The sequence below is a fragment of the Chiroxiphia lanceolata genome, chromosome 7, assembly GCF_009829145.1.
Source record: "Chiroxiphia lanceolata isolate bChiLan1 chromosome 7, bChiLan1.pri, whole genome shotgun sequence".
NCBI classification, from domain to species: domain Eukaryota; kingdom Metazoa; phylum Chordata; class Aves; order Passeriformes; family Pipridae; genus Chiroxiphia; species Chiroxiphia lanceolata.
This window is the reverse complement of record NC_045643.1, coordinates 39879433-39905731: the sequence shown is the minus strand read 5'-3', so window position 1 is coordinate 39905731 and position 26299 is coordinate 39879433. Positions and strand designations below refer to the sequence as shown.

The window sequence follows — 26299 nt, the reverse complement described above, 5'->3', positions numbered from 1 at the left end:
AAAGACACTGTACTCCTGCTGAGGGCAGAGAGGTTCATCAACTTGGCAGCCAGTTTGGTGTAAAGAAGACTGTACTGAAGCTCTTAACGTGCTGGGCCATAAATAAATCTGAGGTCTTTGTATGCAAACCCTGGAGGTTAATACTGTATAATTCAGTGTCCTGTCTTTGTTTTTATGATTGATGTTGTTAAGTGTTCGAAGCAAGCCTTCAAGCAGGTCAGGGCAGGCTGGCTGATTGGCTGCAGCAGAAGCGTGGCAGAGGGGCTGGGGTGTCTGCTGTGGAGATCACGGTTGTGTTGCCTGAGCTGCTGTAGGAAAGTTCTAGAGATTGACAACCCTTGCTGTGCTAATGGACTTAGTGCATGGAACACCCGTAGTTCGGTACTGTTTGTTCTGAAGTTACTGCTGTTCGTATCCTTAACAGAACTAATGTGTGGAGCAAACAGGAGCAAACAAAAACTACTGGGATTTCCCTGTGGAAATAGTGCTAGGATTTGGCTTTAACGTGAATTGGTTGCGTGTTCATAATTCACGAACACCTGGTTACAGCGAGCGCATAGTCATTTGCCAGCTATTATAAACCATTCTGCTCACACCTGGAGACTGTGCTTGGGCTTTTTTTTTTATTGATCTGCTTGCGTTTGAAATCTGGTCACTGCAGCCATGGAGGCCCTTCATTTTAGCTGTGCTTGCATCATTGGACATCCTCCATATTAAATATTTATTTTTAACTAAATGTTAAATAAAACCTTAAACGGTGAGCTTCGAAGAAACCAAGTGTAAGGGTGAGCAGTGACATACATCTTAAACACAAAATCTTGTTATGTAAAGCAGCCTAAAAAAGTGACATCAGCCAAGCTTTGTAGTCCTTTCCTAAGTTAGTCGTTCTGAATAAGAAATCCTTGTTAGATTTACCCAGTCTTACCTTGCTTAACACTGTAGTCACTGAAATTTGTGGTTTTCATGCATTGTATGCCCAATGCTTTTGGAGAAAAATGCAGAAGAATAAAATGTGATTGTATTACACAAAATAAAGGCGAAGTAAAATTAGTAATAAACACTGCCTTGTTGAGTGTTACATGGAGAAAATAATGGATGTATTAGAAATTACTGTACTCTTATATATACATATAAACTGTAGGCTTACCTATCATTGTAATGTGAAAAGTACATATTTAGAAATATTAGTTAATAATGTATATGAGCTGTGATGTAAAATTGATTCTTCCCCCTCCTTCCCATTCAGTTTTGTTTTTCCAAATTAGAAATCAAGTGAGGTATTTCCACAAGTTTATACATTTAGTCTGATAACTTTTCTGTATTTTTGTTTGCTCTAGTGATGAGAACTTTTATAAGGAGAACTATACTTTTAACTTTAAAAATCAGTTTTCCTAACATCCTTAGTTCCTGTGGGAATAAAAGTGAGCCCAATATGCCCACTCTCCACACATCTTTTGGTCCTGTATGTTTTAAGTTACTGACTTATAACCTGCCGTGTCAATAGAAAGTATTGCTGAGGAAAGTTGTAAATAAATTCTCATTTCATATGTATGGATGCAGGAAAATGGGAAGCCATTAGGGAAGGTTTCTTACTGTGTTTTTCAGTGAGATAAAAATATCAAACATACATGCCTGAAAGAGTCTAGTTTTTCAAGCTATATCACTTGATTTAATAAAAGATATTATCTCTCCCTATAGCTGTGGTCTTTTCTAGGTAGTTACAGCTATTAAAAAGGATAAACCATAAGACATGCAAACGAGTATTTTGTAGCATGATTGTAGAAGCTTTCAAAGAAGCAAGGAGAATTCCTAGGGTTTTTTCTTACCAAGTCTAATCTGAGAAACAGTAGAGAGTCCCATTTTGGTTCTTTCAGTGAAATTACCTTACTCAGGATTCTAAAGAAGGTGAAGGGTCTGGAGGGGCCATATGAGGAATGGCTGAAGTCAATTGGTTTGTTCAGCTGGAGGAGACTGAGGGGAGACTTATTGGGGTTTGCGGCTTCGTCCCCAGGGGCATTGGAGAGGCAACTCCAATCTCTTCTCTCTGTGAGCAGTGACAGGACCCGAGGGAACGGCTGGGGCTGTGTCAGGGGAATTTAGGCTGGGTATTAGTAAAAAGTTCTTCCCCCAAAGGGTGGTTGGCACTGCCCAGGCTCCCCAGAGCAGTGGGCATGGCCTCAAGGCTGCCAGAGCTCAAGGAGTGTTTGGACAACACTCTGAGGGACAGGGTGGGATTGTTGGGGTGTCTGTGCAGGGCAGGACTTGGACTGGATGATCCTTGTGGGTCCCTTCCAATTCAGGATATTCTGTGATTTTTAAATGGATACACAGCCACCCTCCTCTTAGTGAGCATTGGCACTCGGACAACAGCAGGCAGTGATTGAATTTTTTTCACCATTTTGTCAACATAGACCATGTTAGAAAGCTACTGTCCCAAAGAAAGTGTAAGAAATGGGTAGACAGATGAAAGACTGTGGATTATTGAAAGAAGTTACAGCAACATATTCCAACAATTAATGTCTTTCTGGCTGCTTAGTAGAGAGAGCACTTGGATTTAGTCATGCCTTAAATATATTGGAGAAGGATTTGGAGGACAGGATTTAAGCATAGTGAGTGGACATGTGAACTCAAAATAGGGATGCCATTTTGATGGCATACTACAGACCTATTTGGTATTTGTTCCTCAGGTCTTTTTTGTTTGTTTGTTTTAACTTGCCCACAACTTGTCAAATGAAAATTATATTAAAGGTTTTGCATAGTTTCCTTGCTGCTTAATGCATATAAGACTGTTAAGAGAAGTAAATTTTAGAAAAGAAAAAAAGCACTTAAGGAAAGAATATATTCCCCAAATGACAACAAACTTAGTGAGAGTCCTTTATTATTTGGCATTTAACTGTGATATTAGCACTATATTTTCCCATCAGAATCATCCAGTCCAAGTCCTGGCCCTACACAGACACCCCAACAATCCCCCCCTGTCCCTCAGAGTGTTGTCCAGATACTCCTGGAGCTCTGGCAGTCCTGAGGCCGTGCCCACTGCCCTGGGGAGCCTGGTCAGTGCCCTACCACCCTCCGGGGGAAGAACCTTTCCTAGTATCCAGCCTAAACCTCCCTGACACAGCTCCAGCCATTTCCATGAGTCCTGTCACTGGTCACAAGAGTGAAGAGGTCAGTACCTGCCCCTCCACTGCCCCCTGGGAGGATGTTGAAGACCACAATGAGGTCTGACCTCAGTTTCCTCCTCTCCAGGATGAACAGACCAAGAGTTGCACCAGGGGAGGTTCAGAAGAGATATTAGGAAAAAAAGATTTCCTGCAGGAGTGGTCAGGCATTGGAATAAGTTGCCCAGGGATGTGGTGGAGTCCCTATCTCCGGAAGTGTTTGAGGCATCTGGATGCAGCACTTGGGGACATGGTTTGGGGGTGGTTATGGTGGTGCTGGGTTGATGATTGGACTACATGATCTTGAAGGTCTCTTCCAACCTGTGGAAGATTGTGTGAATTTGAACAATGCACATGGAGCAGAGGGAAGCAGGGAGTATAACATGAACTAAACAGTGATAGATTCTAGATTATTACCTGCTATCAGGCAGAGATATTGGAGTCATAATGCATAGTTCTGTCAAAAACGTCAGTTTAACAGCAGTCACAATGCAAGTTTGACCTGTTACTGGGAGGAGAAAAACAAGGGCAAACCACAAAACATCTGGAACACTGTATTAATTCAGATCACCCTGTCAAGTAAAATAAAATGCAAATAAAAATGAAAGGAATCATCAGTTTTGGAACACTTACTATATGAGATGAGACTATATTGAAGTCTTCAGCTTGGGCTGGAAAACCACACCTGAAATAGTAAAATAAATAGAAAGCATTTTTTTGGCATTTCAGATATGAAAAATAACCCAGTAAAACAAAACCCAGTAATTTGTTAACAAAAATCAAATAGTAGCACTTGATGCTGGATTAAGTTGTGGAATCCTCCTTAGGTGCTGTGGAGAGCAAAATGCACTTAAAGTGATTAATGGAAGATGTGCTTATCACTCACTGCTGAACATGGTGATTGAACTGCAGTGTTAGGTTTGTTAAATCTTCATATTTCTGAGTTTTATGGGAAGGATATATACCTTTATTCTTTCTTGAAATGTTTATTACTTGTGTAGATGGACCTTTAGTCTGAATAAGTTCCTGTTAATTTTGGTTTCATTAATATTTGAGGTTTTGTTAATATTTGAGGTCTTGTGTAGATGGAATAACAAAAAATACCAAAACGCCAAACATTTTCTAAGATTTTAATGAGTAAAGTGGTTTCTTCATGTTTTTTATGTGGGATTTAAAAGTGATCACCTTTGGTTTGTGTATTTTCAACCACAGTTTTTTCAGTCACCACTGATTATTCTGTCCTTCATTCTTGGTTCCTTACTGTGCTCTCTTGGTGCTGAGTTTGTTAATGTGCGTTATTCCATTAACATAATGCGGTATAGACTAGTTTTATGTACAGTAACTTCTACCTTAGAGACTTTTCCCCTATCCCTTTCTTTCCCCGTTCCTGTGTGTGAATTTTAGTCTTCAGGTTTGTAACATGGGATGTTCATAAATCCAGGTGTTTTATAATATAATGTTTATTCATAATCCAGGTGTATAATGGCACTATATTTAATGGAATTGAAAAATGACCTATCCTGAATGCTGCACACAACATTGCAAGTAAGTTGCAGTTAAATTTGGGCTGATGTGTTTGGTTGGACTAATATATAAAAATGTTGAAACTGTTCCTGTGCTGTGGGACTTTCAGTAGTACTCTGAGGCACAGAGTTCACATTTGATTTAGTTGTAACTTATACATAAAAAAAGGGTAAAAAAGACAACCTGCTATGTACAGTTTTTGAACTGTTTTTGTCAGGATCACCTGTGAAAGGCAAGATTAGGACCATATCAGAAACTAGTGTAAATATGTTGCTCTTTTTGTTTGTTTTGTCTTTTTTTGAGTGCAGCAGGTAACCTGTCAATGCTGTCAATGTGAACAGCATAATACTAATAAGCAGAGCACCACCTCTCTGAAGTGCAACTTTTAAAATAGGAATATCTTGGAATTATACATGTTATGGTATTGCTCCTAATAGTGAAGAACAGAAGTCTGAGTGCATTAATTATCACAAACAGGCATAACTATTAGGTTGGCCATTTCGTACATGGATATATTGTGTTTAACTTTCGGTACAAGAATCAGAGAAATAGTAGTACTAAGAATTTGGAAGAACATATGTGATAGATGGGGAGTTAATTTTAAAGTACCAAAATAGATTTCACTCTAGTGCAAGAAAACTTTAAGTTAGGGGTTTTTCAAAATGCTTTTTAAAGACTGGTTTGGGGATTCAGTTTCACAGTGATATCTTTAAAGGATTTTTTTCCCCATATTAATTACTTACTAATTAAGTGTTTTATTTTGTTAGGCTAAATTAAAGAAGTCCGATCATGAGCTTAAGTTTGTAATTCATATATATTGTGAAAATTAAGGCATTTGTGAGATATGCTTATTTTCTGAATGGAATGTCTACAATTGAAACAAAACTGATCTAATGCAGAAAACTGCTAAGTGAAAGTGGCCTGACCCTGTGGTTGTTAATGTACGGGGTTAACATCAATTGTGAACCTTCACTGAACATGAAGGTATGCATTTATTTCCAGACTCTGTTTCAGTAACAGAGATAAACAAGGGAAGTGCTCCCCCGGGCCTGTTGTTGGTGAGCAGAGAAGGACTTGTAGGTGTTGTAATAGGGGCTGGCTTGGGCACAGCGATGGTGAGATGATGGAGGTTTTCGTTCCTGGAGAAGTCTGCAGGGGTCAGCAGAACAGCTGCCCTGGTGTGCCGAGGGCACACTTTGGCCTGTTCAGGGGACTGGGAGACCAGAGTCAGTTTTCAAGGTGCAGGAGCAGGCTGCCCACGTGTGCCAGAGGAGGAGCTGGCCTGAACAGAGAGCTTTGGCTGGAGCTCAGGGGGGAAAAAGGAAGTTTGTGATCTTTTTGAAGAAAGGGCAGGCAACTCAGGAGGACTACAAGGATGTTGTGAGGTTATACGGGGAGAAAATTAGAAGGACCAGTACCCAGCTAGGACTTAATCTAGCTACTGCTGTAAAAGACAATAAAAATTGTTTCTATAAATGCAGTAGCAACTGAAGGAGGGCCAAGGAGAATCTTCATCTTTTATTGGGTGCGGGGGGAAACATAGTGACAAAGGATCAGGAAAAGGCTGAGTTACTTAATTCCTTCGTTGCCTGGGTCTTTGATAGTAAAATCAGTTGTTCTTGGGGTACCCAGCCTCCAGAACTAGAAGACAGACAGGGAGGAGAATGAAAGCCCCATAGTCCAGAAGGAAATGGTTATCAACCTGCTATGCCACTTAAACATACACAGGTCCAGGGAGCTGGATGGGATCAAAGCAAGGGCACTGAGGGAGCTGGCAGAAGTGCTCATTGAGCCACTTCCATCATTTACCAGCAGTCCTGGCTAACTGGGGAGCATCGGTGGACTGAAATTTTGCGAATGTGACATTATGTACAAGAACAACCAGAAGGAGGATCTGGGATGCTACAGTCCTCTTGATCTGACTTCAGTGCGAAGGAAGGTTATGGAGCAGATCATCCTGGGTGCAATCACGTGGCACGTACAGGACAGTGAGGGGATCAGGCCCAGGCAGAGTGGGTTTATGAAAGGCAGGTCTCGCTTGACCAACCTGGTCTCCCTCTGTGGCAAGGTGACCCACTCAGCAGATGAGGGAAAGGCTGTGGATGTGTCTACCTAGACTTCAGTAAAGCCTTTTGATGCTTCTCTGACAGCCTTCTCCTGGAGAAGCTGGCTGCTGTGGCTTGGGCTGGGGCACTGTTCACCGGGTTAGAAAGAGTCTGGACGGCCGGGCCCGGAGAGAGGTGGGGAGTGGAGTTACATCCAGCTGGGGCCAGTCACCAGTGGTGTCCCCTGGGCTCAGGACTGGGGCCAGTCCTGATCAATATCTTTAATATCTTTATCCAAACCCTTGACGGGGGGATCGAGTGCACCCTCAGTCAGTTTGCAGAGGACACCAGGCTGGGCGGGAGTGTTGATCTGCCGGAGGGCAGGGAGGTTAGAAAGGCTCTGCAGGGGGATCTGGGCAGGCTGGATCGATGGGCTGAGGACAACCGAATGAGGTTCAACAAGGTGAAGTGCCGAGTCCTGCAGCTGGGTCACAACAAGCCCCTGCAGCCCCAGGCTGGGGCAGAGGGGCTGGAAAGCTGCCAGTGGGAAAGGCTCTGGGTGTGCTGGTTGAGGGCAGCTGAACATGAGCCAGGTGTGCCCAGGTGGGCAAGAGGCCAGTGGCACCTGGTCAGTACTGGCCACAGGCCCAGGGCAGTGCCCGTCCCCTGTGCCGGGCACTGCTGGAGGCCCCTCGAGGGCTGCGTCCAGTTCTGGGCCCTCACGGCAAGAAAGACACGGAGGGGCTGGAGCGTGTCCAGGGAAGGGAACGGAGCTGGGGAAGGGTCTGGAGGGGCTGAGGGAGCTGGGGGGGCTCAGCCTGGAGAAAAGGAGGCTCAGGGGGGACCTTCTTGCTCTCTGCAACTCCCTGACAGGAGGGGGGAGTCGGGGGGAAGTCGGGCTGTGCTCCCAGGGAACGAGGGACAGGAAAAATGGAAATGGCCTCAAGTAGCACCAGGGAGGTTTAGATTGGATGTTAGGAAAAATTTCTTACCCAAAAGGATGGTCAAGCCCTGGCACAGGCTACCCAGGGCAGTGGTGGTATCCCTAGAGGGATTTTAAAAACTGTGTAGATGTGACATTTGGGGACATGGGTTGGTGAACTTGGCAGTAGTAGGTTAATGGTTGAAGTCTGTGATCTTAAAGGTCTTTTCCAATCTAGATGATTCTATAAATGTGCTTGTTTAGTTTCATTTGTATTCCCTGAGTTGGAACCTGCATCTGCTAGAAGAAAACCGAAGCAATATGTAGATCTCAGGTGACCCAGTGCACAAGTTTGCCATTACATATATGGCACGTATCGTAATTGAGATGCAGTTAGATTAAATCAATACATCTTAATCCTGAATAGTTTTAAGTGTGTGTCTGCGTTCATAAAAAGGCATTGACCTACTGACACTTAGAGGAGCTGAGCATGTAAAATTATTTTGCAGAATCTCGGCCTTAAGTTAGTCAGTGACTGGTTTCTTTTCATTATTTCAGTAGGAACATTAATGGTATTTAATACTTTTTGTAATTTTTTTCTATAAAAATACTTTACACTTATTCTCATCAACAATGACTTATCATATTTCAACAATCTTCTCATTTCATTAACTGATACGTTCTTTACTATGAAAAATGTTTACCATACTTATACTGAATCATAGTAGTCAGAAGAATGTAGACTGTAAAAATTTAGGATTTTTTTTCAGGGCAGATACCAAGTTTAAGCATTTCTGATTCTGTTTTTTAAGGATAAATACCTCTTCTAGACACAGTTGTCAGAGAAAGAAGGGAACTATTGCATGTGGCTGCTAATCCAGTGAATATAACAATGTTTTGCACTTGGAAGTTTGGCTTTGGTGCCTGCACACTATTCACATTGTGGTTCTTAATGATGTGAGGTACCATCCCAAAGAAAAAGCTGCCTGTGATGCATAGAATGACATCAGTTAAAAAATGAAACACACTTTTGAATACTGATTCTATATAGTGTAGATTTCTGATAGTCCTTAACTAGTTATTTTCATGTATCCAGAGCTCGTTAGCCATGGAGCTGCAGATTAAGCCTTCATTATGAGTAGAGATTGAACTCAAGTGCTGTTTGAGGAATGGAAAAAGTAATTTCTGATAAAACTCAACTGCTACTATAATGCTTCCGGTTACTCCTAGTTAAGCAGGAGTTTCCTTTGTGGCTCTTTTCCTGTTGTCAACACACATAAAGTTCTGTGATGGTGCTGTGTCTGCTCACCTGTCTGTCCATGTGCCTGTCCATTCCATGCAGTCACTTTTGTTTGCCATTTCTTTGCAGCCTTAACTGAAAGTAGGCTAGACATTTAACAGTAAAGTTCTACGGCTTTGTGAAAATTAATTCCTGTATTGAAGAAGATGCACAGATTAGACCCACCAGCTGAGGAAGTGGTAGGCCAGTAGTAGTGTCATTTCAACCCTGCCTCAAGCAGTTCTCCAGTTCCTCAGTGTGTGCACTTTCCAATAAGTATATCCGCTGTCAGCACTGTCCTTGCCAAGTGAGTTGTTGCAATGGATTTGTATTTTCTGGAGAGGATCTGGTTTATGGCATCAGGAGAATGTAGAGGACCATCATAGGAACACTGCTCACAGGAGAGTTACCTCAAAGGTAGAATGCACATAAGGAAACCTGTAGTAAAAAGCTTCTACATGTGTTCTGTGTACAGCAGAATGTGGATACTGAAGTTTACTTTTTTGGATCAAAATTTTGTTTTCAGAATAAATGCAGTATGATTTCAATTAGAAAATGTTGGTCGCTTTTAAGTAACATGACTAGAATTACATTTACATCTGTAACTACAAGCAATAAGTAATCCAGTCATTTCTGTCAGTGAAAATGCCTTAGAATCATTCCCATGTGCACATTTATTTCTTACTGAGTGTGCAGATAGGCCAGCACAAGTCATGCTGATTTGTTATCTTTCCATTCCACTATTACATGAGAGAACAAACATTTGCATTGATGTGTGAAATGAAAACATGCCTTTATGGAATCCATGCACATAATAATACAGTTTTCCAGAGCTTTCATTTTGGTTGATGGTTTTTCAGACCAGAGTCTGTGTGCTTAACAGCGCCCTGTGAAATGGATTGTGTGCATGTGTCACATGCGTAGCTCACAGACGGCTGATTGCCCTTTCATCAATAAAAGCAGGACTTGCCATTTTATGTAGTCAAATGTAAGTGAAAACCATAAGGTTTTAAAAAGTATAGTCATAGCTATTTTTTAGTGGAAGTGAAGTGCCCACCCACCCCCTTAGTATCATAGACTGGATTTCAATGATCAGGTAGACCATACCTGGTTCGCTTCCGTCCTGTAAATTGTAAGCCAGACTAGCAAGTCAGACTTCTTTGTCAAATATTAAAAAGTCTGCAGAAATAGCTTGCTTTATTGTAATATAAATCACATTGGTTCATGTGTGTGGCAGTAGTTAACTTCTGTTGATGTTAGAAAATAAGTCCTCGTATCATTGCTGAAAAACAGGTTTCAGTATGTTTTGATTCATCAAACAGAAGTCAAGTGCCATTAGACCAGTATAAATATAACTAATTTTGAACAGCAAAAGTGTAAGACTACAATTTCTACAGAACTTGAAGAGAAGCTTGGTTTCTTAAGCAAGATATTTAAGTTTCTTTTTTATTTTTTAATAGAATATTTTGCATATAGCAACCAATGAAATAATCATAAATCATGTCTTTTAAAGAATATGGGCTCAGAATGATTAATTTTCAACTTGCTAGTTGCTTGCTTTCCTGGCTGTTTTTTTATGGACCCTAAAGAAACAGTCAAAGGTCAGAGGACCAGGGCTCTGTAGATGAGCAAGTGTTTAAGTTTTAGAACAAACTTTTATCTTGACCATCTTTCCTTCTAAATAAATGCAGTTGGCTAAAGAAGAAAACCAAACCTATTCCATAGTGGGTTATTACTAATTTGCTTTAGTGTTGTTTTGCTTGAGATACTCAGATACCGATTGATACTTCAGGCAATATTTAAAAAATGCTTAGCATTTCTGTTGGTGCTCTTAGTAGATGTGCTTGGAATTGCATCAGCAGCAGAGTTAAATTAGTGCTAAGCAGCAGTGGAAGTTTCATTCTTTAGCTCAAGCTCCAGTCTTTAAGAAATGAAAAGACAAGGATACTCTGTTAAGAAATACTTGGAACTTCAGGTGGCTTCTGGCCTCTTGGCACTCGTGCCCTGCAGGGTCCCTTCCATTTGGGTTTTAGTGCTCTTTCTTTACAGTATTTTCTCTTTCAGTCCCTGGGCAATCAGCTTCCTTCTACAGATTCGTAAGTTACCTTGTCACAACTGTGTTCTTATCCTGAACCTGAAAGTTCACAGAGCAGAAGAAAGTACTTGCAAGCTTGTTTTTGCCCAGAAAGAACAGGGAAGCAGAAGAAAAAGAATCTGAAACACAAATAATAGATTTTTAATAGGTACCCATTAATAAAGTCTTCAGGTTTGCTGTAATCCATGCTGCTGTTAGCTTACTATCATTACCAGAAGCCTAGTACAATGTCTAGTACACTGTTTTTGTGCTAGACTGATGCTAGGATAATGAATGTAATCTGTATGAATGGTTTGAACTAAAAAATTTATGACTACCACTAACTCCTTCTTTTAGATTCTTTATTTTCTGTGTGCGTAACTTACAGGTTTTTTTGGTTTTTTTCCCCCCCCTTCTCATATGTGGGCAAGATTTATAGCATCGCTTCAGCAACACTGAAGGAATAGGGGGAATATAGAAGAAACACTGGCACTCCTGGCAGCAGAGTCCCTCACTCAAAATTCTCAATTTTATTTAAACTAGTAAGATTGATAGCTTACTTTACCCTTTGAACTTCCAGGGATGTCTTGTAATCTGTTGTTTTGGTGCCACAACCCTGTCTCAAAGTTATTTGTTCATTAATACCACAGAACTATGTTTTCCAGTAATGGAGAAACATCTGTATGCAGCTTCTGTTTCTTTGAACTAATTGTTATCATAATTCTTTATGCCAGAAAAATTATTATAATTCATAAGTCGTTGTCGTAACTCTTTATAGCATTTCACTGTTCGAAATACATGCTGAAGGACAGAGGTGAGATTTGTAGAATTCTGTGTGCAGTGCTGAGCTCCTCAGTATGGAAGAGATGGAGCCACTGAAGAGCGTCCATAAATGGCCTTTAAGATGTTGGAGGGACTGGAGCATCTCTCCTGAGGGAAAAGGCTGAGGGAGCTCGAACTCTTCAGCCCAGAGGGGAGAAGGTTCAGGGTTTATAAATACCTGAACAAAAGGTGCAAAGAGGACAGAGCTGGGCTCTTTCCAGTGGTGCCCAGTGACAGGTCAAAAGCCCACGGGGCACAGAGTGGAACCCAGGAGGTTCTGTGCCACGTGCTCTGGGCTGACTGTGTTTGAGCAGGGAGCTGGGACCAGGTGACCCGCTGTGGGCCGGTCCAGCCTGACCCGTTCAGTGAGGTTCCCCCCAACATCAGGAAACTCTTTTTGACTGTGAGGTGACTGAGTGCTGACGTGGGTTGCCCTGAGAGGCTGCAAAGTCTTCACTCTTGGAGGTACTTCAAAATTGTCTGGACACAGTCCTGAACAACTGATTTGACGGGACTGCTTCAGCAAAGGGTTGGATAAGACGACCTCCCTTTCAATCTCAACCACTCTGTGATTCCGTGTGTCACTTTTGTATTTTAGGATGTTTTGGTGAACTCTTTGAAGTTAGTTTGTGTTGAAATGATACTAGGAGAGCATGCAGAGTCATAAGTTTTGACCAGAAAAGTAGAATATTGCTAGTCTTGAATTAACAAACTCTAAAATTCTGAGGTCTTCAGGATTCATTGGAATAAGATACATGAGGATTAAAAATACAAGCTACCTAATGTCATCTTTAAAAGATAACTTATTGTTGTTCTGTAATTTCTCAGTTTATACTCTTTGGACATTTAATGAACAATGTCCTCAGACAGGAGGACTTGATAAAAGTGTGCCTGAGGGAAATCAACAAATTTGGCAAGTACAAAATGGCTTTTTTTGTGGTGCTATTATATCATGTTAGAAGACAATGTTGACAACAGGTGATTTTAGCAACTTCATGATAAACTGTGTGAATACAGGGAACCCTGAGCATTACAGGTTAAACTTCTTTTTGTTGCTTTTCCTCAGAATAATAAAAATGGGAGTTTTTAGACTGTTTTATTATAAGCTTAATAGGAAGTTCTTCAATTCTGTCTTTGATGGATTACTGCACATATTTACACTGCCAAGTTCTATCTTACCCAAAACTTGAGGGGAGAGGGAGAGGAGTTGATTTTTCTTTTACTAAAATTTGCTCCTTTGTTTTTTCCCTGAAAACCAACGATTTTTTCCATTCAAATTTATCCGTGCAAAACCAAAATACACAACATTCATGTGTGTGGCTCCATTCTGTCAGCTATATTTCACCCGCTATCAGGGAGCAATATAATTTCTCTATTCCAGATTTTTGTGTGGTCATCTCTGTTGCCTTTTAGCTTCAGGGAAGTGAACTTTCTGTAGCAAGGGTCTGTATTTAGAAAAAATCTGTGGAATAGACTTAACCCACTAGTGTGGATTGTTTGTTTTTTTCAGGTAACGTATTTGTACTTACCACGTGATACGATATTTGCCTGTTACATGGCTCGTGTCATATCTTGGTGGTTTAGGGATAAGCAACTGAAGATGTCCGTTACTACTGCAGTTTTTTTGTGATACAGGATTTTTATTGCCTTTGATATGATTATTTGCACATTGACCAATCTGAAGCCTTTTATTGTTCCCAGAGAGTAATATATTACTTTAATGTTTCAATTTGATAAAATCTCTTCACTAGTTTAATTTTTTTATGGTTGTAATTCCTCTTTTTAATAACATTTCTACAAATATGAAGACTTAAAGGATAATATATAAACATATTATGATTTTTAAAATTAAGAAGATCTGTGTTTCCCTTTGATCTTTGCGGTGCTCAAGTTCCCTTACCAGCTGCAGGGCCTTGTTTTGGAAAGGCAGTAAACTTCAGAAATTTAAGAAATATTAAAAAAAAACAAAGAAAAGACCCCCAACAAAACCCTGCTTGTAATAACAAACCCCATTTTTACATAGTTTGTGGTGGTTTTGAAAAGTAATGCTGCCTTCACTATACATAGGAAACATAGGTAACTAGTAAACATACTGTCTGATTCATTATCTTGGAATTTTCACGATGATTATTAAGAGCAGTAAGAGAAATGTTCAGGTCTAAATGTAGTGGGGTTGTAAACTGAGAAAGTGTACTACAAGATTTTTAATTTAAATAAAGTATTTTACTAAACACTGTTAAACAAAAATGAAGATACAACATGCAGATGAGATATGGGGTATTTTGTTTTCACAACTCCTTTGTTTTCTTTCTGTGTTGTGCTAATTCTGTTATAGGTGTTTGTTATTGTCATCTGATATGAGGCTATGGAAGTGAGATCTGAGTATGTGCCTTTTCTGTAGGAGCATAAAAGCAGCAGACTGTGTTTCTCAAGGGTGGAGCAGAAGAGCATACATTGGGAAATACAGGAGGAAAAATATGATGTTACTGTCTAAGGACTATGCACTGTGTGAAATAAGTGCTACTCTGATCTGTTTTGTATGACAGATGCCAGTTCAGGAGCCTGGGATTGTTGTCTTGGAAAAACTGTAGGTGTTTGCCCTACTGAAGGGTGTGTGTTTTGTAATGTTGTATTATGTTGACTTGATTTGTGGATTAATGGAAACTGTTGGTTCCTGTGAGCAGAATATTCCAGTGCTTAAAAGTGTTACGTATGTGTGCATAAAGAAGATGCTGCTGTGTTGGGCAAGAGTGAATTAGAATTATGGTAGATTATTGTTGTTCCTTGATATGTATTTATAGGTAAAAGTTGTTTCCATTGCTAAAATCCTCTTATCATTAAATCTGTTCTTGTTTTTTTTCCGATGTGCCTATAAAATATATGTAATGATATGTAGTAAATGGTGTGATCTTAGCATTATCTAAGATTGTTTTTACTGGAAGTGGTTTTGTTCTTGGGTTCCAGTAGTCCTCTGCCAAAGAAGCTTTCAAATACATTGCTCAGGAATATTTTCCCCCAGATTTTAATTTGTGATTTCTGTTTTATGAAAGTACGTTATGTCCTTCCTGCTTTGGGTCATGTGGTTTCTTGTGTATTTATTCTGAAAAATTAATTTTTGTATATATTGCCCATCAAGAGAATAATTACAAGTAAATGTAAAAAGTACCCGTGTTTCTGCCTCAAAAATACTGCTTCTGCATAAGGTCTAAATTAACTCTTCAGTGTCACACAATACAGGTGGTCTTTTTCTCCGATGGTATCTTGGGCTGTAAATGCCAGGTGATTGAGGGGAGGTTTAGATGCGATGTTAGGAAGAAATTCTTGGCTGTGAGAGTGGGGAGGCCCTGGCACAGCTTGCCCAGAGAAGCTGTGGCTGCCCCAGCCCTGGAAGTGTTGAAGGTTGGGGGCTTGGAGCAGCCTGGTCTGGTGGAAGGTGTCCCTGTATACACATGAACATATATATACACATACTTTTTTAAAATTTATTTTTACGAGTTGGATTAATTGGTTTTGTTGACAGGCTGGGCAATGTTTCTGTCATTGATGTGGGAATATAAAGACAGGAGATCTGATGCAAAGGATGTTTCAATGCAGCTGTACTTGATAACCAATTAATTTCCAATCTCATTTGGTTGAAGTGCTTTAGCTTGTGACTGGTAGTTGCTTTTATTAGAGAAGATACAAGATGTTTTCTGTTCATTGCATCAGAGGGCCCAAATTTCAAAGTTTTGGAGATCAAATTTTCTTTGTTAAGGACCTGGGAATAAGATCTTTATGTGGGAAGAACTATCTTTTTACGGCTTTCAGAGTAGGTAGGCCTCTTGATATTAGCTTGTGTACTTAATATAATCTAATTGTGGATCAAACCTATATTTCGCACCTCATCTAAGCACGTGTTACTAGATTTCAGTGCTGGGTGACTTACTGACATTTTAATGTCTCTGTGTTGGCTGTGTGTGAGAATTTGCAAAATATCAAAGAACTTCAAATTACTTATATTCATCATCATCATAGTCACTTACTTTCTCTACCCTTTCCCCTATTTCAGTTGCATTACATTTTTGTTCTTAAGTATTGTATCTTAATCTATTAATTTGAAAAAAAAAAAGACCTTTTCAACTTTCTAATAGGTTAGTTTTTTCTTATGTTCTTCCCTTGACTGATTTTTTCATCCTTGTTTTCTTTCTTTTCCCTAGCCATGTTCATGTCTGTGTGATTATTGCTTTTTTAATAGTGTCCAGGGTTCTCTGAGTCATGTAAAATGCAGTGAAGTTTTGTTTATGGCTGGGATTGCTGGCTAATGGGACACTACACAAAACAATGACTGTGTTTTTGGCAGCAGCTCCGTGGGTGCTGAAGTCATGTCCTGCTGCTCCCTCCTCCTGGGAGAGCTTACGGCATTGCGCAGTCTCAGGGTAGTGGTCAGTCTTCAAACAGAGGATTAAGTCCCTCCAATGCAGTAATTCTCACTTTCTCGTGTTGTGCTGCTCAAAATGGATGTTAAAGGATGAAATGGAACTTACTTTGCTAGAAGATAGAAGAAAAAATTCTTTTCACATTTTTCCTTTCTCTTCCACTGAGGATAATGACAGGAAGAGGAGCAGTTTTGAATTTTTACTGGCAGTGTTCCTTTCTTCACTTTATACTGGCATGATAGAGTTGTTAATCAACATGTCCCTGCTTGTTAGAGAATAGCCTTGCCATAATTCTGGTTTCTCGGGTGTACTGCAGTGACACACAGGGAGATTATATAGAATGGCTGCACTTTTTAGTCATAAGTATGCTTGCTGATCCCTGTAAGTGCTGAGTCAGAGAAAAATTCTGTCGTGTCTGTAGAATGTGGGAGTCGATGAAAACTAATTAAGCGATGCAAAAGCCTTTCAGCACTTTTGGGCAAGCTTTGCCAAAAGATCATTTTTTTTTCCGAGTCCTGAATCTTGATCAAAATACCTAATTATGATGTAGACCTTGTCATAGCTGACATCATTGCTTTCAGCCATCACAACAGTGTGAAGTCCTGATGTGGAAAGGTTCATGGCATAAGTGTGTCTGATGTGCTGACAGAGCTTTAACAGTCCACACAGCTTTTGTTTCTTCCAAAGGGATATTTTTTCTTAGTAGCTGAGTGTAGGAATCTTACCTTGTCGAGCTGCACGAAATGGTCAACGATGTGAATAGAACCCCGTAGCTCAGCGTTCTGAACTTTCTTACTTTTTGACTGAAATTCTATTTTAGGGAGAGGATAATGATGCTACAAAAGTGGCATGTTTCACAGACACGTTTTACCTGAAGAATGCAAAAAAACTTACAAGTTGAATTGTTTTTTTAATACTACTGAACTAAATAAACCCTCAGATCAGTTGCTATGCTTTTGTGGGCTGTTGCACTGAAACAGAAATAAGCACAAAGGAAGGATCCTCTTTGTTCTTCATACAGCATATATAGAGATTTTCAGCATTTGGAAGTCAAATAAAGTGTAATTGCTATAGTATGAGAATTAATAATATTTTTAAAATATTTGAAAATGGTCAAACAAATTTAAATTAATGGAGACTTAAAGATAACAGTTCAGAGGAGAATCAGAACTCTACCTAGAAGGTATTTACTTGGTATGATTGTAACAGTTTTGTGCCACGGGCAGTTTAAATTGGATATTAGTAACAATTCCTTTCCTGAAAGGGTTGTCCAGCCCTGGAAGTGATGGAATCTCCATCCCTGGAGAGATCTAAAGGCAGTGTGGATGTGGCATTTGAGGACATGGGTTAGGGGTAGCCTTGGCAGAGCTGTGGGAATGATTGGATTCAATGGTCTGAGGCCTCTTCTGACCTAAACGATTCTGTGTAAGTGATCTCTGTACACAGGAATTGAATATGAGAGAAGTCTCCAGCTGCACAGATAAATTTCTTGGATAAAAGAATGCAGTGGAACTGTGGGCTAGAGCCTCAAGCATTTTGGGGCCAATTCATAGCTTCTGTGTGCAGTGCTCCAGCAGCTGACTGACTCCTGGTGTATTTCCTCTACAGCAGAGAGGTACAGTGTGCACACTGAAGGATCAGGTACTTAGAGAAGAGGTTTTTGTGGTTTCTGCTTTCATAAAGCAGTGCCAGCATACTCACCATAAAAATGTGGCCTCCCGCAGCTAGGATGTTTGTCTAAAAATGGACAACTCCCATTTTCTGCTGCTCAGATGATTTCTTAGTACAATGAAACTGAATTAACATTTCTTACCTTCATTCTGTTTGGACAAAGTTAAAATGTAAAGGCCTTAGTTTCCTGCCACTTAGAGAATTTTGTCTAATGAGGGTGAAGAGTGGTTAGTTTTTTGAGGACTGATAAAGTAATAGCATTTTGGGTGAATAGAAATTATGCTTGTGTTTCTCCTTTCGAACACTTAATGGGCATGAGGAATGTACAATTGCAAATAAGTGGAAGAAACAAGATCTTAAAGAAACGAGACTCAGTGGAACTTGATGATAAAATTGAAGAGGGTTCAGTATATAGGTTTTTTTGGTGGGTCCCCATTTCCCACTCCCCCAGTTTCATTATTCCTGTTCAGAAGACACAGCGGAAGCTGTCAAGAGCTTCACCAGTGAAGGGTTCTGCAGGACAGCAGGTGAGTCTGAGCGCTGTCTGAGCGCTGTATCTTCCTGGGCCAGTACTTGAATGAGTCGTTGAGGTGAATGTGGCATCTCTGCATGAGAGGCTTTTTGTGCGGTGGCTTTAATGATTCCCTTAGATCGTTGTTGCACTGGGAATGTCCTGACAAGGCCTCCTCTGGAACAGAGTTTATTTTTGGTTTGTACCAGAAGGGTTATCCGTACTCAAGAAACATGAAGTTAAAGTAGGTGAGAACATACACTAGGATTCTGAGGGTAATTTGGAGACTTATAGAAGGATTTGGAAGAACTTAGGCTGGTTTAGTTTAGCAAAATTAAAACCTGAGAGCTTGCATACTCCTGCCCTGTGGGCCACAAATGCAAAGAAAACAGTGTAAGAAACATAGAAATTGTTAGATTCAAACAAGTGGGGCTAAGCTGATGAAGAACAAGTTTAGGCTGAAAACCCAAGGAATGTAAAGATTGGAGAAGGAAACCAAATTCAAAGATGGCACTTGATCCATTATGAGAAGGATTGTGGGATGTGGGATGGGAAGGAAGTAAATTTGATCCAGGAAGTAATTTTCAGTTGTGCACTCTTTCCATATTAGTGGTGAGGTCTGTAGAAGGAGGGAGGAGGAGAATTCCAAGCAGGCAAAACCCAACTACATAAATCTTGTAAAAGAAATTAAACCCAGAACCCAAACTCCTATGGAAAGCATTTGATTTTTGTTACTTAAATATTCTTCATACTGATTGATGCCCAGTCTTTACTAAATATGATGCTGAAATACTGAACTTCTGTTGAATTACCAGTTTTCAAAATCATAAGGGATAATTTTGCTTTGGCAGGTTAAACATTTTCTAAAATTTTTTTTGATTGGTCTTTTGTTCTAAATCCATTTTTCTGAATCATTTGTTCTCCACATATTAGTTCATCAAAGGGGATAAAAGTACTTAAAAAAATAATTCTAAAAATACGTGAGGGTTTTTTTTAAATCAGGTTACTTTTCTAAAACTGTATTTTAGGGACATGGCTTCTCTTCTCCTTTTGACTATTGCACTAGAAGGGGTTTTCAAGAAGCATGTCGTGTTAGTTTTTAATAGGTATTAATGACTTTACTACTAAGCCTTTTAAAAAACTACTGAAAGTAACACATCTTAAGTAGAGAAACTTGCTTCAGGTTGTTTTTTTTTTAAGTTTTAGGGAACAAGGGACCCCTGTTTTATCAAACGTTCTTTCTGTAAGGTTTTCGAGAACTGCTGGTTGCAAATGTTAATGGAAGTGTGAAACAGTTTGATCAAGTTCCCTCATTTCACTTTTTCAGCAGTGTTAGCTGCCCTGTCACAGTAATCTTTTGGAGCAGACAAGTCCTGAATTACTAATGAAAGCCAGGGAGAACGTAACCTGAAAACCCACGTTCTTTCTGTCTTTGCAGTATAATTCGAAAACGGTGCAGGTTTTGATGCATTCTGCAGTGCTTTCAGATACTAAATTTCGATTTAACTGGGAAGATGCCATTGCCAGAATGTAAACCAGTTATTCTAGTCTTGCTTAAAAACCCACCTTGCAAAGTGATAACAGTAACAAAGGTGGGAATTCACCCCACCCTGTCTTCCCACTGAAGTCAAACCTCAATTAACCATTTATATGCTAATATTAAGCATAGGAAACTTCCTTTTTCTTTATTTTGTACACAATAAGGAAATAGTGCAGGAAAACCTGATTAGGGTACGTTAATGTTGCACAGTTAGTAATGAAATTTGGAAATAAACAATAAAATAATTCTTGTCCACATTAACTGTCCCATTCTTCCATTGACCACTCTACATTTTCAGTTCTTTCTGTTATTTTAAATATTCAACTTCCACCTCTTTCCACTGGGTGTGGAATGTTGGCTGTTTCTGGCATTTTGTTCTCAGACTGCATTAGGATTTTGTCTGTATTTAAGGATACTTTGTTTTATACTTTGTAGTAATTGGTTCTAAAAACAAATCTAAAAAATAAATCACAAAAAATGCTTTTCTGTTGGCTTTAATGGAATAACTGTGAGTACGAAAAGGGAGAAGAAACTAGTTTCAAGGACTTCTGTTATTGCACAGTTAAATGGGAAATCCTGAGCTTTCCACGATTGTGTATGTGCAGTTATGTCAAGGAACAGAATATTTAGTCTGAAACAATATTCTTTGGTCCTTTTAAGTATTTTTTTCTTCTGCTGGACAGAGAGGTTGGTGTTGCGTAATTTCCTTAAGTTCATGCCAAATCAGACCTTTCCACTTAGGGCACCTGCTTACTCTGTACTTTGGGCACTAGGGCCAAAACCAGTCTGTGTGCTTTTAATCAGGGAGCCATGGTAAAGCTTGTTTTTAAAACTGTTACCTGTTCTTACTTGCAGTCATGCAATCTTTTGTATTCAGTTTCTTAAGTACCTATTCCAGTTTCTTGTGGAAACTTTGTTTTACAAGTTTTTGTGCTTCTAGTAAAGTTGTGGAGGATTTTCCGAGTCGTGACCCTTTTCATGTACTAAGGATAGAAAAGAGACTTCTCTTTCCTCCCAGTCTTCTCTTGTTGAAGAGTTGTTACCCTTGGGAAATAAGTAGGCTGTTTTCTGGTTTGGCTGGTTTCTCTTAGGGGTCTGGGTAACTTTTCCTTCTCATCCTGATCGTTGTATCGTTCTCAGGGTACAAGGCTGAGGAGGCTGTGGCTGTGCAGTGTCCCTGCCTGCTGGGTACCTCAGGAGCTGGTTATCTTTCTGGGGGAGTGGCAGGCAGGAGCTTTAAGAGCTCTTTTCACTGTCCTCAGCTCTACTGAGCCTCTGACCTTTGTCCCAAGGGTCAGGTTTTGGGGGGCTATTCAATGCCCTCAGGACTGATTCCAAAGCCCAGACTAAGCAGTACCAGAGGAATAGATTAGTCAGAAGTAGAAAAAATGTGCAGAATTTTAACAGAGATTAAGTACTTGAGCTTTGAGCTTCATCTAATGCAGGAAATGCAACTTAGAAGAAGAAATACGACTTTGTTTCTGCTTTCTGGAGGACAGTTGAGGCCTCTAATCAGCCAACAGGATGGTTGAGAGTGTAGCAAAATACATATTTTTTAAGGTTTTCTTCTCCCCAATGAATTGCTCCTGCTTTTTAAATGGTGTAATTACTATATAGTGTAGTCTTCCATCGCTTCTGTCTTTCTTGTTTTTGGTTCTAGTAGGTTGGGTTTTTGGGGTGGTGTCAAAGTATGGCAGTAGGGTAGAGAAGGGGAATACTAATGTTTTGATTTCTCCTTGGGAGAAAGGTTGATGATGTTGCCACTGACTGTTGTGAGAAATGATTTGTTCCTGGCTGTCCTTTGTCAAGGGATAAAAATACTTATTGTTTTTCTGGCAGGCCTAGGAGCTTGACACTGGTGGCCATGACAAACAAAAAAGCAATTGGTGTTAATGGCCACACATTTACAGGTTGTAATTTAAGATGAATTTAAAAAAACTGAGTGCTGTTGATGCAACTGTCTACCTAGATTTAAGTTGTTAGTTAGCTTGCCTAACTCTGTAAAAGAAGTTCTTGCTCCTGCAGATGACTGAAGTTTTGTGTAAATTTATTAGTGTGTTTTTTTGACTGTGCCATGGTGAGATAGGCGAACTTTGTATTCCGATCAGTGTGATGCTATAGAAAAAGATCTAGAGTGAAAATACCCATTTTTCTATGCACATGTTTTCTAAAAACTCTGATATGCCATTTCTCTGTAGCATTTTTTGATATTTAGGCAGTTATGCATATTTGCTTGGTTAAAGTTGCCTGTCAGTGTAACTCAAGAGAGCATCTCTGAGCTTTCTAAAGCAAGTATATGTTTAATGCTACAGAAGATATTTTTAAAATATCAAACTGTAAAATTTCACTGAATTTTACTAATTTTCAATGAAAACCCTAATGATATTGCATTTCTACTACTTTAGCAAGTAACACTTTCCTGAAGTGGAAACGTTGCATCTATTATTACATTTTCTGTGTCCTATATAGTGTGTGTGAACTATGTGTTTAGAAAAACTTCATCTATCCAGGGAAAAAAGTCTGGGAAGTAAACAATCCACACAAGTGCTCAAAATTATTTTTAGTTTTAAATTTTCAGTGAAATATATGTGGATTTTGTACTGACACAGAGACACTTCTAAATTCTCATAGCATGAGGAAAACTTGAAATCCTCATGCTAGAGAGTGTCAGTAATGGAATGAAACTCTGGTTCCATTATAACAAAATTGAGAATTTCCATTGATTTTTTGGAGGCCAGAATATTGGGGTTTTTTTTGCATTTTAACAGAAAGATTTCTTTGGTTTACTGTATGCATCAAAGGGGAACATGTTACACCATCTTATTTACAACTTAGTAAGGGGAAAATGGGTATGTGTGTTTAAACAGCTGGTTGCAAACAAAACAAGGGTGATTATATAACATTTGTCTTCAACTCTTCTTGTTGTAAGGGCTTTATATCTGGCAGTGGAAAACAAAGTGTTTTCACTGTGCTGGAAACGCTTCATATACTTTTTTGGGGAGAAATTTTACTGTTCTCTTTGATGTGTCTTTCTTTGTCCTTGTAAAAGTTACTTGATGACTCAGCTGATCATTAATTGTTTTCTGTTTTCAGGTTGCAAAACAGCCATGTCCCAGAACTGACCACGCTCCTCACAGTAAGTGAGCTGTAGCAATAAGCATTCTGATAGTTTTCTGAGAAGCATGACTCATACAAGGAAAAGGAAAATGTTATGTACTGAAGGGCTTAATACTAATATCTAGATGCAGGTCCTGGTTTCAGCCAGACGTTAAGCACAGCCTTGACTAAAACTTAGAGATTTGAGTACAATTACTTTTGTGACTTTGGGTTTAACTATTGAGTAGGTCTTTAACAATTCATGTCCACAATACTGTTGTCATTCTCTGGATTACCTTGTGTATGTAGGCTTGAAGTATAAATATACTAGAATGTAATTTTAGTGTATACCTTTAGTAGTTTCGATGTCTGATGTTATACAGTTTAGGGAATATTTAAAACTAATTGCGCTGAGAGTTTTGATTCCAAAATCGGTTTTAGCGACTTCAAAAAGCATTTTGCATAGTCAGAGAATACATGATATTTTGCTAGATGATGAGTATGAGTTATGCTGTTTTAATAGACTGCTAGGAAATGAAGAATTCTGCATTCGCATCAGTTTGCTTGGGTTTTTTTCAGGATAGCTGAAGAAAAACCTGTTTGTGTCTTACTCCAGCACTTTGCTTCAGACAAAGTTAACAGTGACACCCAAAATAGAGATTTTAACAGCAAGCCTGACTGCCTGTTTAGCTCATAGATGCAACTTTCAGGAACACTTTTTAACTTCTGTTGGACTTACTGTCTGTGAGGTACGTAAAACAAGGGAGGAAAATCTGAAATACATTTTGAATGATTTTTCAAGTTTATTGTTTTCGTGTTGCTTATGTTAATCATCAATTCTTCATATACTTGTGATAAAATACCATGAAAATAGTGAATAACGTACTTAAATTTGTAAAGACATATTGTAAACTTATATGCAGTAATGAGATATGTTGGTTACAAGAGCCTTGTTTAGATCCAGGCACAGGACTGTGCCTTACATTTCAGTAGCAACTTTCTTGCCCTCATCCCAGACATAACTTTACAATCAGTCGAGATAAAATTTGCACTGACAGTAGGGAAAAAAAAAGTCTAAATCAATCATTTTTGCATGTTGGTTAAAATAATTTTTAAGATGAAATGTAGAAGGCTCGAGTCTCAGAAGCGCTTTCTGTGCAATGCAAAGACAAGCTGTTACAACCACTGCTTGTGACTTAATGCAGTGTTTACAGGAGTGGTAAGAGCACCAACAGCTGCTGAATTCAAAGAGTGAATAGGTTAATATGGAGAGGGCAGATCTGTTAAATAGGAGGGCTCAAGTGAATGTAAGTTCAAAAGAACAGTTTTCTAGTGAACATATTGCTTAGCAGGCAGTGATAGGAGAGCTGGTAAGAGCAGGAGGTAGGATAACCTGCTATTTTGAAGTCAGGAGCAGCATTCTGAACCACTTAAAAAAATTAAAACGCAGAACTAGGAAAGTGATTAATTAATTTGCAATGATAGAAATATGAAGACTTTATCTAGGATTTAATATTTACTGCAGGCATCAGATATTGTGACACTTCCCGTAATGCAGTATGATACTGCCAGTTGCTGTAAGGTGAGCCATTTTACTGGAAAAGCCTTCATTTCATAAAGACTGAACCCTGTTGTTTTGTTAATGAGGTAACATGTTTTGCTGGGGTGTCCTGAGACTGCTTGCTTCCCAGCTGCCAGTGTCTGAAGAAAGATAGTGAAACTTTATAGAAGAAGCTTCCAGTTTTGCAGAGGATAAGGGAATGTAGCTTGTAGTTGGTACTAAACGGCACCTGTATGTTTGACTTTGAAAGGCTAAACCAGCTTAACTTTCTGATTTGTGAAATCTTGTTTAAAAAAAAAAGTCCTTTACCTTGGGAAGGAGATACAATCCCATTAAGAATAAAATGTATTGGTTGGGTAAAAATTTGTCTCTGACTTCTCTGAAGACCTAGTGTTACAAGGGCTCCTTCCTCCTTAATGTTTTGGGAGTTATTACCTACAAACAAGTCTAGACCCTACTCTGTGGGGCAGTTTTTCCTAGACCTACAACCATGGAGCGAGAGATGCCAGCTGCCCTCTGTTCTGTTACTGTGTGGAATCATTAGGATGAATGCTGAACAAAAAAGTGCCTTACTCAGGAAGTGAGAAGAGTACACCATAAATGGCTAAGCTGACATGCATAACTTTTCTCCCTTTAAATATGCAACTGGAGAAGAACAGGAGGAAGTTGTAGAGAGATTTGTGCTTTTTGATGAGTTTTCCTGTAGGCATTATAAAATGCAAGAGAAATAGCAGTCAGGTGTAGGTCTCTTTCTTTCAACAAGCTTAATTTTAGGGCTGGCTGTTAGTACTAACTCAGTGTGCTAATTTATTTTGCCTGTGTGTTTGTGTCCAACTGTAACTTTTGTGAGGGATGAAAAATATAAAATCTCTGAATAAGCAGAAAAAAAATTCAATTCTTTGACCTATAGAGCATTTTTTCTTCACTGTGAAGCAGAAGCAGCCCTTCCATCCAAACAAAGATATGGCACTTCAGTGTGCCTTCAGTTGTAACAAATGGATTGCTCAAGGGAGAGATTAAAAAGATTAGGAAAAATGGCAAGTAGTAATTCCTTCTGTGTTGTGAGTTTTCGTGTTGGTGGTTGGTTTATTTGTTTGGATTTTTTTCATGTTAAAGTGATGACATTTTAGATAGGAAGTTCTTGAGGATACCAAGTTCTGCTCCCAAAATACAAAATTCTTTTACTTCCTGATCGTGGCTCTTTTTATTTGTTCCAAAAAGTGGCGGTGGTGAATTCTAACAGTCCCACTTTATTTGTGGAAACAGATAATTTAGAATGTTGACACAGTACTTTAAAGTTATGCAGATAATACTCTCTAAAAATTTTCTATATGGTTGTAACAAAGCAAGTTATTAATGTCTATAATGAAACAAATGAGTTAAAAGTAAAAAATCAGTGCAGCAGAAGGCTGAACAAAATTTTCTGGAGTAAAGTTAGGAAGTTAAGAAATGAGGCCTCTTTGACCAAAATTATGTTGACAAGGCAGATCTGTGAGAGATGTTCCCATTACAGGAATACTGGAACTGGTGAATATTGTGGTTAGCAGAAGAATCCTTGTAGGTGAGATCTACACTGAAGGGGTTCCTTTCCATTTTCTTGGAGGTGAGGGTGGAGGAGAAAAAAAGAGTGAAGAGCAAGATGTTAAAAGATTCAGAAATCAGTCTTTCTAGAGAAAGT

At 39.2% G+C, this 26299-nt stretch overlaps 1 protein-coding gene across 13 annotated transcripts in view; it reads left to right on the top strand.

Moving 5' to 3' along the window:
• BAZ2B (bromodomain adjacent to zinc finger domain 2B) overlaps positions 1–26299 on the top strand; it is a 115791-nt gene that overhangs the window by 7001 nt on the left and 82491 nt on the right. For 12 of the 13 annotated variants that reach the window (XM_032692951.1, XM_032692950.1, XM_032692949.1 and 9 more), the window contains exons 2-3: positions 23058–23100; positions 23640–23809. The gene's annotated coding sequence lies outside the window, so the exon portion shown is untranslated. The remainder of the gene's footprint in view (positions 1–23057; positions 23101–23639; positions 23810–26299) is intronic. The other variant, XM_032692938.1, reaches the window with a different exon arrangement.